Consider the following 11,313-nt stretch of genomic DNA (forward strand, 5'->3'; position numbering starts at 1 on the left):
GGGGTGATCCCATGTCACCCTATCTCGCATAGGTCCGATAACACAACATAGATGAAATTTCACAATCCATCTAGTCCATAAACTATAGAACCACATTGCACTTTCCGAAATCATACACAAGATCAGAACCTCACATCTATACTCAGAATAAGCCCGAACCAGCTGTAATAACCCATACCTGCAACCTCAGGTGCAATCATATGATATACTACATAACCCAAACACTCGAAACGATAACTTCTATTCACAGCAGTTGCCCACAACACCCGAATACCGGTAGAAAACCTCTTATCAACTAAGGTCTTATTCCAACACTTTCATATACTGCCAACGATAAATGAAACACGCAATAAACCGTAACCATTTCTCAGATCAACCATTCATGAAGCCACTTCCCTTTTGACTAATACCACAACAGATTCCGAGCCGAACCTCAATATTATCCTTCCAACAGGCTGAAATCAAATCCGTTCGTATTCATTAGTGACCCCAACGATCACCTCGAATCCAACACACCACTCTGGTGATATGACACCTTAATACAGGCCTAAGCCACAACTTGCATAATACGCGCACCAATAAGAAACGGTCTGAACATACTCAAATCATGAAAAATGACTCAAACGAAAGAGCTATACCTCAAGCTCATCAGTACCATCACAACACAAGGCTGAGACCCCGTCTCACATCATAGAAATAGAACATCTGAATCTACCCCGAAAGGTCATATCTCCACGTGGCCTCGCTACAATGCGCGATCCTATCCAAACACTGTTACACATGAAACACCCCAAGTCACTATGCTCAAAATCGACAGCCACGTACAATTTGATGTCTAGAACCAAAGCAATTCATTACACCCACGGTGAAACAAACAACATACGCCACGCAACCCGATAGGTCATAACCAATTCTCCATTTACCGAGCAACACCCAATTACTCTTCCCGCTTGACTTTCACTATGAATCCCCAATATAACCGCACCACATGTGCCCATAACCAACAAATCATAACGTCTCACAACATCGAAAAGCAACTCATAGCTCTCCTCAGATCACTAACAAGCTCAATAACGATCGAATCAACCTATCCCTCAACAATACAATTCGGGGCCAACCAAGCCAACTCAAGCTAAACACGTATCCACATCGGCCTACCAACAAACTCATTACCAAGAAAGCCTGAAGCTGCTCGTTCCACTACTATACCTCTTGCCGGAGCCGTACGATACGATGCCCGTCACCAAATCAATATCGAAATCCACAACCTCGCCCGGCGACATGCCCGACCACAAGAAACGCATCTGAAAAGTCCCTTAAGAACCAATGGTAGGAACCTATGCACTGACATCCATCACGAAAGCCTAATTAAGAAAAGCAATCCTTCCCAGCCGTCCGCTGGGTCTTTGAAATATAAACCACTCTGCAAGAACATAATCCAATGGACCTCGCCACTCAACCCGTGGCATTTCCGGCATAGCCCGTAGCGCAATAGTTCAGAATCACCTAACACTAAGACAAACGGTCTGAATTTCAACATCACATCCAAAATCTAACATACCAGCAAATAAAGATCCACTCGAGCCTCCGAATCCCGATTGCCGCTAAACGGTGCCGAATATACACCATCCACAACCACGACATAGCCTGTACATGAGAACTCCCAGTCTCCAACTCCATATAGCACACGAATCATCATACCTGATCCCAATTTTGCCGTCCGAATGCATACCACACCTTAAATACCCCATCACTCCACGATAGATACTTTAAAATTTCCTGTGCCACCAAGCAAACCCGAATACCACCAGTTGATCCAACAAGAAAATGCCGCAATACTACCGAAGTAGCATCAGTTTAATCACATTACCCTTTTTCTGAGACATATACTCTCGTCAAATCGCTTCCAATTAGCAGCAGCACCATTTCCTTGATTATCTGAGGCTACCCGTTGCCTAAGAGTTTTATGAACTTCTTTTCAGAACTGAATTGAAACCTCGTACACGTAAATCTCGATCCTCCACAACATACCGCATACACCATACCATCCAAGGATAGCAGGAAAACTTTTATCTCCCTTCCGAGCCACAGACATCTACGCACTCAACTAGTCAAGAACTTCCATTGATCCCATCTAGAAGAAAAATCATTACACATTCCATGTCTCTCATATTCGTAGAAAATGCACCTCTTCAACCACGGTAGAAATCGACAAGAACTCTCTCAATTCCATTTGAATAAATTAAACTGCCAGGACGGAATCCTTCTAACTCAACCAAGCTAAGCAAGCCATCAAAACCCAAGAGCATTGTTGCAAAATACTTGTAAGGGCTCATTACCTCGAACACATACGAAGAATTAATCATATCCTTACCATACCGATTCGGTCTACTATCAGGCTATTCCATCTATCTAATTTCCCTTCTGATTCATCATCAACTTGATATTCCCCCTTGCTGTAGCACCACAGTTCCTCAACCCAGGCTCACTACACGAGACCCAAGCACAAGACCACACTGTCTAAGAACCATAAGCCACTGAATGCTCTCTCAAATATTCCCAGAAACACCACATTCCAAAATACTTTACTCTGAAGAACTTCTTGCGAATCTAAATCCGTTACCTTTACTTTCCAGATACTGATACTTAGAATCCCATAATTAACATAAAAATACCACAAGTCTTGACCCTTTTTCCAATGAAAACACAGTCTCTAACCACATACACAACCTTAAGACACCTCATTGTTACATGTAGAATCTTGAACACATTAAAACCATTCTCGAGAGTCATTTACTTCTTATTCAAACTGCAATTCACCTGATCAAACGAACATAACCACCCGTGCCTCATTAGCACTCTGACACCGCAGGATATGACCTCATCCCAATACAAACAAACATCTTCCTGCTCCATGCACCGAGCATTCTTTACCAACAACAGCTTAAGACATCCTGTGATTCTCACACATCTACGAAGCACCATATAACCTTTGTCAAAATTTTGCTTCACTCGTGCCATCTTCGGCTCAATTTTCGCAACCAGAACTGATTCGCCAGCATGCCTCAAACCGGAACCAACATAGCACATAACCGTACAATTAGCTAATCAATAGCAAACTCCCCATCTTGGCTCGAAGCCATAGATCAAAACACTACCAACAACTCATAATGCACATATTCCATTGCTGCCTTAATACCATAGTGAGATTAAACTCAATCCTTCATAAGCTTGTGGAAACACAAATCATCTAGAATTTTTTTTTTTTTTTTGCAAATCTCGCATTCACTCACACAACAGTTAAGCCCACTCTCTAGACGATCCAATTTAGATGTCAACACATTTTCTTCACTAGTAAATGAGATCTTCTAATAGATAACATAAGGATCACACAACTTTAGAACACTCCGCAGGAGATGACCCACCTGCTTTGCCTCCAACTACCATTTCTGTATACCCTCCACCGTCCTGAACTGTACGCAGTCACTTAGTCTTCCTGAGTCTGAACTCATACCGCAACATAAACTCACAGAGATTACATCTCGCCCCTCGATCGGGGAATCACAAGCCATCAAGGCACATCTGATACTGAGCGCTCATGCGCGCGTACGAACACGTGGAAGGAATTTCAAGAGTTTCTTTTCAAGCTGAATCAAGGACGCACGATAAGAATTCAAGAATGTGAAGTTTTCCTAAAGGTTCTGCAGCCTCTCGAGGATAAGTACAGACGTCTCCGTACCGATCCACGAGACTCTACTAAACCGGCTCATGACTCGCAAGACCAAGTAACCTAGGCTTTGATACCAACTTGTCACGACCCCAACCCCGGTTGTGATGGCGCCCAACACACTGCTAGGCAAGCCCGACCAATTCAACAACCTTAACCCTTTTTATACAGCTCATGATTCAATTAACACAAATAATTACTGAGTCATAATACTGAAACTCTGAAATATAGTTAAAACATGCAGAAAACCCAAGTAGAAATACTACTACACAGCCCGAAGAATCCGGTGTCACAAGTCTGAGTCTCTAATACATGAGTATCAATCCACTATATATCATTATCTAGAAATGCGGAAATAAAGCAAATAAGATGGAAGGAAGATCAGGACTGCGAACGTCAAATGCAGCTACCTTGAAACTTCCAGATATGATGCTAGGCAGAGAAGTCCTCACACAACCTCAGGTGTACCTGGACCTGCACGCAAGGTGCAGGAAGTAATGTGAGTACTCCGACCCAGTGAGTAATAAACATAAATAAAGGCTGAGAATAAGAAATCTTGAATAGGCACAAAGTAATTCTATAAATACAGCAACTTGAACCCAGTAGTATAAAATCAGTAAAATTAGTGAAAACAATTATGGAAAATCCCACAACAGAAAATAATTAAATCACAATCAAATATGCAATGCAACACATAGACCAGTACTCTCCAGTACCCGCTGCGGCGTGCAGCCCGCCCCATTTATTTATCGTCGACCCCTCACTGGGGGTGTGCAGACTTCCGGAGGGGCCCCTTACGGCCCAAGTGCAATAATAAGCCATATCGTGACATCAACTAGGCCCTCAGCCTCATATCAATATCAATTTCATACCGCTGCGGCACGCAGCCCGATCCCATACTCAGTCCAAAATCACATAAGCCTCTCGGGCACATTAATATAGAAATATTCAGCCCAAACTTCATTTAATAATATTAATTAAGTTTCTAGTTTGAGAAAAGTGGCTGAGTTTGCAAAACAGTATTAAATTCTAGGACTAAGTTCAATGATATATAGAAATGGTAAGAAACCAGTAACAACAATCCCTGAAGGATTTAATCAATTGGCACGAAGCCCAAATATAGCAATCAGCTCAATTAAAATAATAATAAGTGAATTTCAGTCAAATACGCAGTATATTCATCTACCGGGACGGACCAAGTCACAATCCCCAACGGTGCTTTACCCCACGCTCGCTACCCGGCGTGCAAGTCACCTCAATATAGCACTACGATGTGCAAACACGGGGTTTCAAACCCTCAGAACAGCATTTACATCTATTACTCACCTCAAGCCGGCCAAAATCCTAGCTCGCTATGCCCTTGCCTCTCAAATCGACCTCCTCGCGCGTCGAATCTGACCAAAACCACAGCGAATACGTCACATTATGCTATAGGATCAATACCCAATCGAAAATAATCGAAAAACATCAATAATCCCGAAATTGACAAAACCCGAGCCCCAGGACCACTTTTCGAAACTCAGAAATTTTTACATAAAAGTGTTCTTAATCTTCTCCCGATTCCGTACATATAAAGAACACCAAAATCGGAGTCCGTTTGACCCCTCAAATCGACACCTAAAGGTCTCATAATCTCAGGCCCTAAAATCCTATTTTTCTATTGTTTTTCATGAATTAAAGGCTGAGATTATGGTCTATAATCACCCATAAACGAGTTTAAATAATCAAATCACTTACCTCTATAATACCCACTGATTTTCTCTCTTAAAAATCGACTCAGAAGCTTCTTCCCGTTCAAAAATTGGAAGAAAACTCGATCTGCTCATTATAGGTATACGAAATTCTACTGAATTTAGGCTTTTGAATCACTCAATTTGACCTTATAATGAAGGAGATATGTATGTTTTAAGATTTGCAAATAGTGCAGGTTTTTAATACGCCGTCAGGGGCAATTTCGTCATTAACCTGAAAATCTGGGCAACCTTGGTAAAATGGCCATAAAATCCTCGTACGATGTCCAAATTCGACGATTCTTTTTGCTACGAGTCTGTAATTACGATACGGATCTAATGCTTCATTCAAAACAGTAATCGGAGCTCATTTGTTCAATATGATATCATTTATGCTTGAAGAAATGACGTCGAAGCATAAGAAAAACGAGCACAACGCAGCCCAAACCTATCCGAAACTCACCCGAGCTCCTCGGGACCGCATACGAACATACTAACACGTCACATATGATCATTCAAACTTAGTTGCACTCTCAAAACAGCAAAACTAACATCAAAACACCAAATTTACATCGGATTCAAGCCAAAGTTCTTCTAAAACTTCCGAAACACGCATTTGATCAAAAACCCAACCAAATCACCTCCGAATAACCTGAAATTTTTCACACACATCCCGAATCACCTAACGAAGCTACAGCAACTCTCGGAATTCCATTCCGACCCTCGGATCAAAATCTCACCTATCAACCGGAATTCGCCAAAATACTAACTTCGCCAATTCAAGCGAAATTCTACACCGGACCTCCAAAATCACTTCCGATCACACTCCTAAGTCAAAAATCATCCCCCGAAGCTAACCGAATCGTCGGAGTCTACATCCGAGCTCTCTAACTCATAGGTCAACATCCGATTGACTTTTCCAAAATAAGCCTTCCTTAAAGAGACTAAGTGTCTCATTTCCTTCCAAAAATCAACCCAATTCAACTCGTTCACACAAGACACTGATAATGAAGCATAACAAAGCAGGAAATAGGGAAAACGGAGCGGTTCTCATGAAACGACGGGTCGGGTCGTCACAAAAAAAAAGGAGGAGAAAAAAATTAAGTTAGGTTATTATGGGTGGACGGAATGCTTTTTGATTTGGTTAACGTTGGAAAGTTGCAGAAGAAAGAGATGTTTTATTTTTTCTGTAGTTTTCTATATTTTCCCCCCTTTTTAGCCTTTAGATTCTTTAGCCTATAAGAAAAATATATCAGATAGATTTTGATACCAGGAAAGGTGCCGGTACACAATCTCCCTTTCATTAAATCTCTGTATGTGTATATTTGTTTTTGGCTACTACCCGTTTGGATTTGCTTATATTGCGATCTTACAGACTTAAGCTACATTTTCCTTTTTTAATTTTGTTTTCTGGTTGTTTCGCTCTTGAGTTTTGAAACGAGTGCTGAGGGGTATGTTTGAGAAGTGTCCTGTATGTGTGTTTTTTCATAAGGCTGATCTATGTGCATAGAAAGATTAGGCTTTTATGAAAGATTTGATTTTCTTGTCTTTATAAGAATTTTATTAGTGGTACTAGCTATCTACATATTGTTTCTTTTATTGGCTGCTTTTATTGATCTTGAGTAGTCATTTCTATTTAGCTGTTCTTCATTTCATGTTTAACTTTGTAAGAGTATAAATGAAGAGATATATATTTCAGTGAAAATTCACAGTGTCAATTCAATTTAAATTTGAGACACAATTGTTATTAAGTGAACTTTAACTTTTGTGCTGGTCTGTTTAATTCTTGATATACCTTCCTTTTTTCTATTTATATATATATATATATTTTCTTTTTTTTTTTTTAAGTTTCTAGCTGTAACTTTGTGTATGGGAGCTATTCTTTTTCTCATAAGGAAGAATGGACAAGTTTAAGGTATGAATACTTTTTGTAGTCACAATCTTACACTGTTATTGGGATAACTTAAACCTGTGGCCTTAAAATGGACTGCAATTATGGGAAGTAGGATGAGAAAGGAATTAGACCAAACATTTATCCCTTTTTTGGTTGCAATAATGGTAATGGGTTAAGGCAGTGAATTTTGATTTATAATGCTTCGTTTGCTTCTATTTCTGTAATTAAAACACAACCCTTTACCCTTTTATCAGTGATAATTTAATTGGTAAAACTCAAAATTTGGTAAATTCGTTTGTAATACTGTGTTTGTTCAGCTGTGATATTATTGTTCCTTGTGATTTTTGCAAGTTTATGTGATTTTTATAAAAGAGAGTAATAGTGGAAAACAATAGAGAGCAATCTTAATATGATATAAAGAACTTTCACACAACTCTTGAGCAATCTCCTCAAAAGTTGATTCTTCAGAAGCAAAACATTTAGAAAAGAGGACAACTAATATTTAAGTCTTTTAGGATAGCAGGAGTTTCCAACAAACAAATATGCGACATTCAAATACCAAGCACCAATAAAAATTTAGTGCTGCAGAACAAGAAGCACTAAACCTGCATGGATAAATTGTTGTCTCCTACATAAAATTTAATAACCAATGGCCATATCATTTTAATTATTTGACACCACACGTTACTTTTAAATATTATTGATACTTGTAATTTTAAATATTATCTATCTTTTTCTGTTTGTGGTTGCCTATTATTGATACTTTTCTTTATTTGTTTTATTTTCCTTATAGGACTCACTCTCTGTTGTGATAGCTGTGTGTTCGCGCGTTTTAGTAGCAAATCACTGTGTGGTAAGAACTGCTCTTCTACTAGATTTATTTATTTTTAATATTTTTCTCTTACCTTCTTCCTATTAAGGAGGAGGTGTTGACCAGAGCATCAAAAGTTTTTGATTTTGGAAATAGCATTCCCCTTGTCTATCTTAATCGTTTGTCATTTATTTATTTTTAGTATTGTTTTTGATGAGTAATGAATTTACACATTTTATTCATTTCAGGTAATCTCATCATACTTTAACTCTTTTCAACTAAAAGGTAATCTATTCCATTCATACCCAGATATGTAATTTATATCATTATTTGAGTTGCTTTTGCTTGTGATATATGTCAGTATGATTAAACTTACATACATTACTCATAAGCATATCATTATATATAGCTAAAATTTTAGTGTTTTCCTTTTTTAAGCCTTAGTAATAAGAAAAATATCTTGGCAATAGATAAACTGCCTTAATGGCAAATAGAAACCATGAAAATGACCAGATCTTTGGAAAATCACAAGCTGACAAAAGGGCTAGGAGACGGGAATTATATAGACTGATGCCACCTGATAAAAAAGAGGCCCTTTTGGCATGACGGCGTGCAAACAGAGCTGAATTAAAAAGACGACGGTCTACTGAATCTTCAATTAGTATTGATGCAGCTAACGCACCAACCTCTAATGTTGCCAATGTTTCTACCAACCAAAGTTCACTTATTATAAAAGACCCATTGCCTTTTTTAAGGAAAAGAACAGGTATGACTAAAAGTTAAGGTTTGTTTAAACTACATCTACTCAGAACAATAGTGATTACCTTTTTTTTGGGTTAATAATCTACTCAAATCTAGAGTTTTCATATGTAGGGAATATTTTCACAGAAATTGGTTGTTCGAGTAGTATGCAAGCATAAAATACTTATGTTAAATTAAAAGAAGTACCAAAATGCCAATTTTGTGGAGCAAAAAAATTTGAATATGAACCGCCTGCATTCTGTTGTTGTGACGACCCGACCCGTCGTCTCATGAGTTACCGATCCGTTTCCCCCCCTCCCCCATTTTATGCTTCTTCATGCTTCATTATCAGTAATTGGTGTGTTATAGTTGATTTGGATTGGTTTTGGTAGGAAATGAGACACTTAGTCTCTTTTAAGAAGGATTAAGTTGGAAAAGTCAACCGGACGTTGACTTATTAGTTAGAGGGCTCGAATGTGATTTCCGGTGATTCTGTTAGCTTCGGGGGATGATTTGTGACTTAGGAGCGTGATCGGAATTGATTTTGGAGGTCCGGTGTAGAATTTGGCTTGAATTGGCGAAGTTAGTATTTTGGCGAATCCCGATTGATAGGTGAGATTTTGATCTGAGGGTCGGAATGGAATTCCGAGAGTTGCTGTAGCTTCGTTAGGTGATTCTGGATATGTGTGCAAAATTCAGGTCATTCGGACGTCGTTTGGTTGGGTTTTTGATCGAATGCGTATTTCGGAAGTTTTTGAAGAACTTAGGCTTGGATTTGATGTAATTTGATGGTTTTAGTGTTAATCGTGGTGTTTTTGTGATTGGAACAAGTTTGAATAATATTTTAGGACGTATTTGTATTTTTGGTTGACGTCCCGGGGGCCTCGGGATGAGTTCGATGGTTAAACGGAGAGCTTTGGGATTTTTCATGTTGCTAAGTCTGCTGCTTCTGGTATGTTTTCGCTTCTGCGGAATATGGACCGCAGAAGCGGTATCGCTTATGCGATTGGGGAACCGCAGAAGCGGTTTTGGACTCGAATTGGGTTCTCCGCAGAAGCGGTCCCGCTGGTGCGACTTATGGGCCGCAGGAGCGGTCGAGGCCTTTAAGTGGAGAACCGCAGAAGCGGTATAAATGTCGCAGAAGCGGTCCCGCATAAGCGGGGACGGGACCGCATAAGCGAAAAGTGCTGGACAGAGAAGGTTTTAAGATAACATTTCATCCACGAGCTAAGGGTATTTTTCCTCCATTGTGGAACATCTTGAGAGCTTTTTGGGAGCAATTGAAGAGGGTTTCGACTGAGATTAACTGGAGGTAAGTTTTATGAGTTAAAAACGTAATTATTACGTGAAATTAACCTAGAAATTCGTTGAATTAAGCCTAAAATTGATGAACTAGGGCTTGGGATTTTGAGATTTAAATTTGGGATCTGAGGGAGCATTTGAGCTCGGATTTTGGTAAATTTGATATGTATAGACTCGTGGCGAGATGAGGAATCCATTGATGTGAATTTTGTAATTTTTCGAGAAGTGGGCCCAGGGTTCGGGTTTTGCTAATTTTGAGATTTTCGCTATTTTTCGATTGTTTTCGATTGGGTATTGTTCCCTTAGTATATTGTGATGTATTCACTCTGATTTTGATTAGATTCGACGCGCGTGGAGGCCGATTTGAGGGGCAAAGGCGTCGCGAGCTAGAGATTTCACCGGTTTGAGGTGAGTAATGATTGTAAATGATAGTCTGAGGGTTTGAAACCCCGGATTTGCACATCATAGTGCTGTATTGAGGTGACTTGCACGCCGGATAGCGAGCGTGGGGTAGAGCACCGTTGGGGATTGTGACTTGGTCCGTCCCGGTTGTTGATTTTACAGCTTAATTGACTGAAACCTACTTGATGCTATCGTGATTTGGGTTGATTGCCATGTTTTGGGCTTCGTGCCGATTATTTGAATCCTTTAGGGATTATTATCACTGTTTTCATGACACTTAGCATATTAACTAATTTCAGTCCTGAGTTAAACCCTGTTTTGAAATGGGCAGTCATTTTGTTAAAGTTTAAAGACTTAAATTGCATTTTTCTGATGTTTTGAGTTAAAAGATATTACCTGACATTGCCCGAGTGGCTCATTTGCATGTTCTGGACTGAGGATGGATCGGGTTGCACGCCGCAGCGATACTATGATGATATTGCGCTTGGGCTGTAGGAGCCCCTCCGGAGTCTGAACCCCCACAGTGAGCGCGGGTACCCAAATGGATCGGGTTGCGCGCCGCAGCGGTCATGTGCATTGCATTGCATTCATGCATCGGTTCCTGTTTGTACTACGTGTCATGACATTCAGCACTTTCATTTCATTGGCATTCATACTACTTCTTGCACTGTTTACCAGACGCCCTGGTGTTAATTGTTAGTGGAGT

This window comes from Nicotiana attenuata, unplaced genomic scaffold (assembly GCF_001879085.1).
Source record: "Nicotiana attenuata strain UT unplaced genomic scaffold, NIATTr2, whole genome shotgun sequence".
Lineage (NCBI taxonomy): Eukaryota > Viridiplantae > Streptophyta > Magnoliopsida > Solanales > Solanaceae > Nicotiana > Nicotiana attenuata.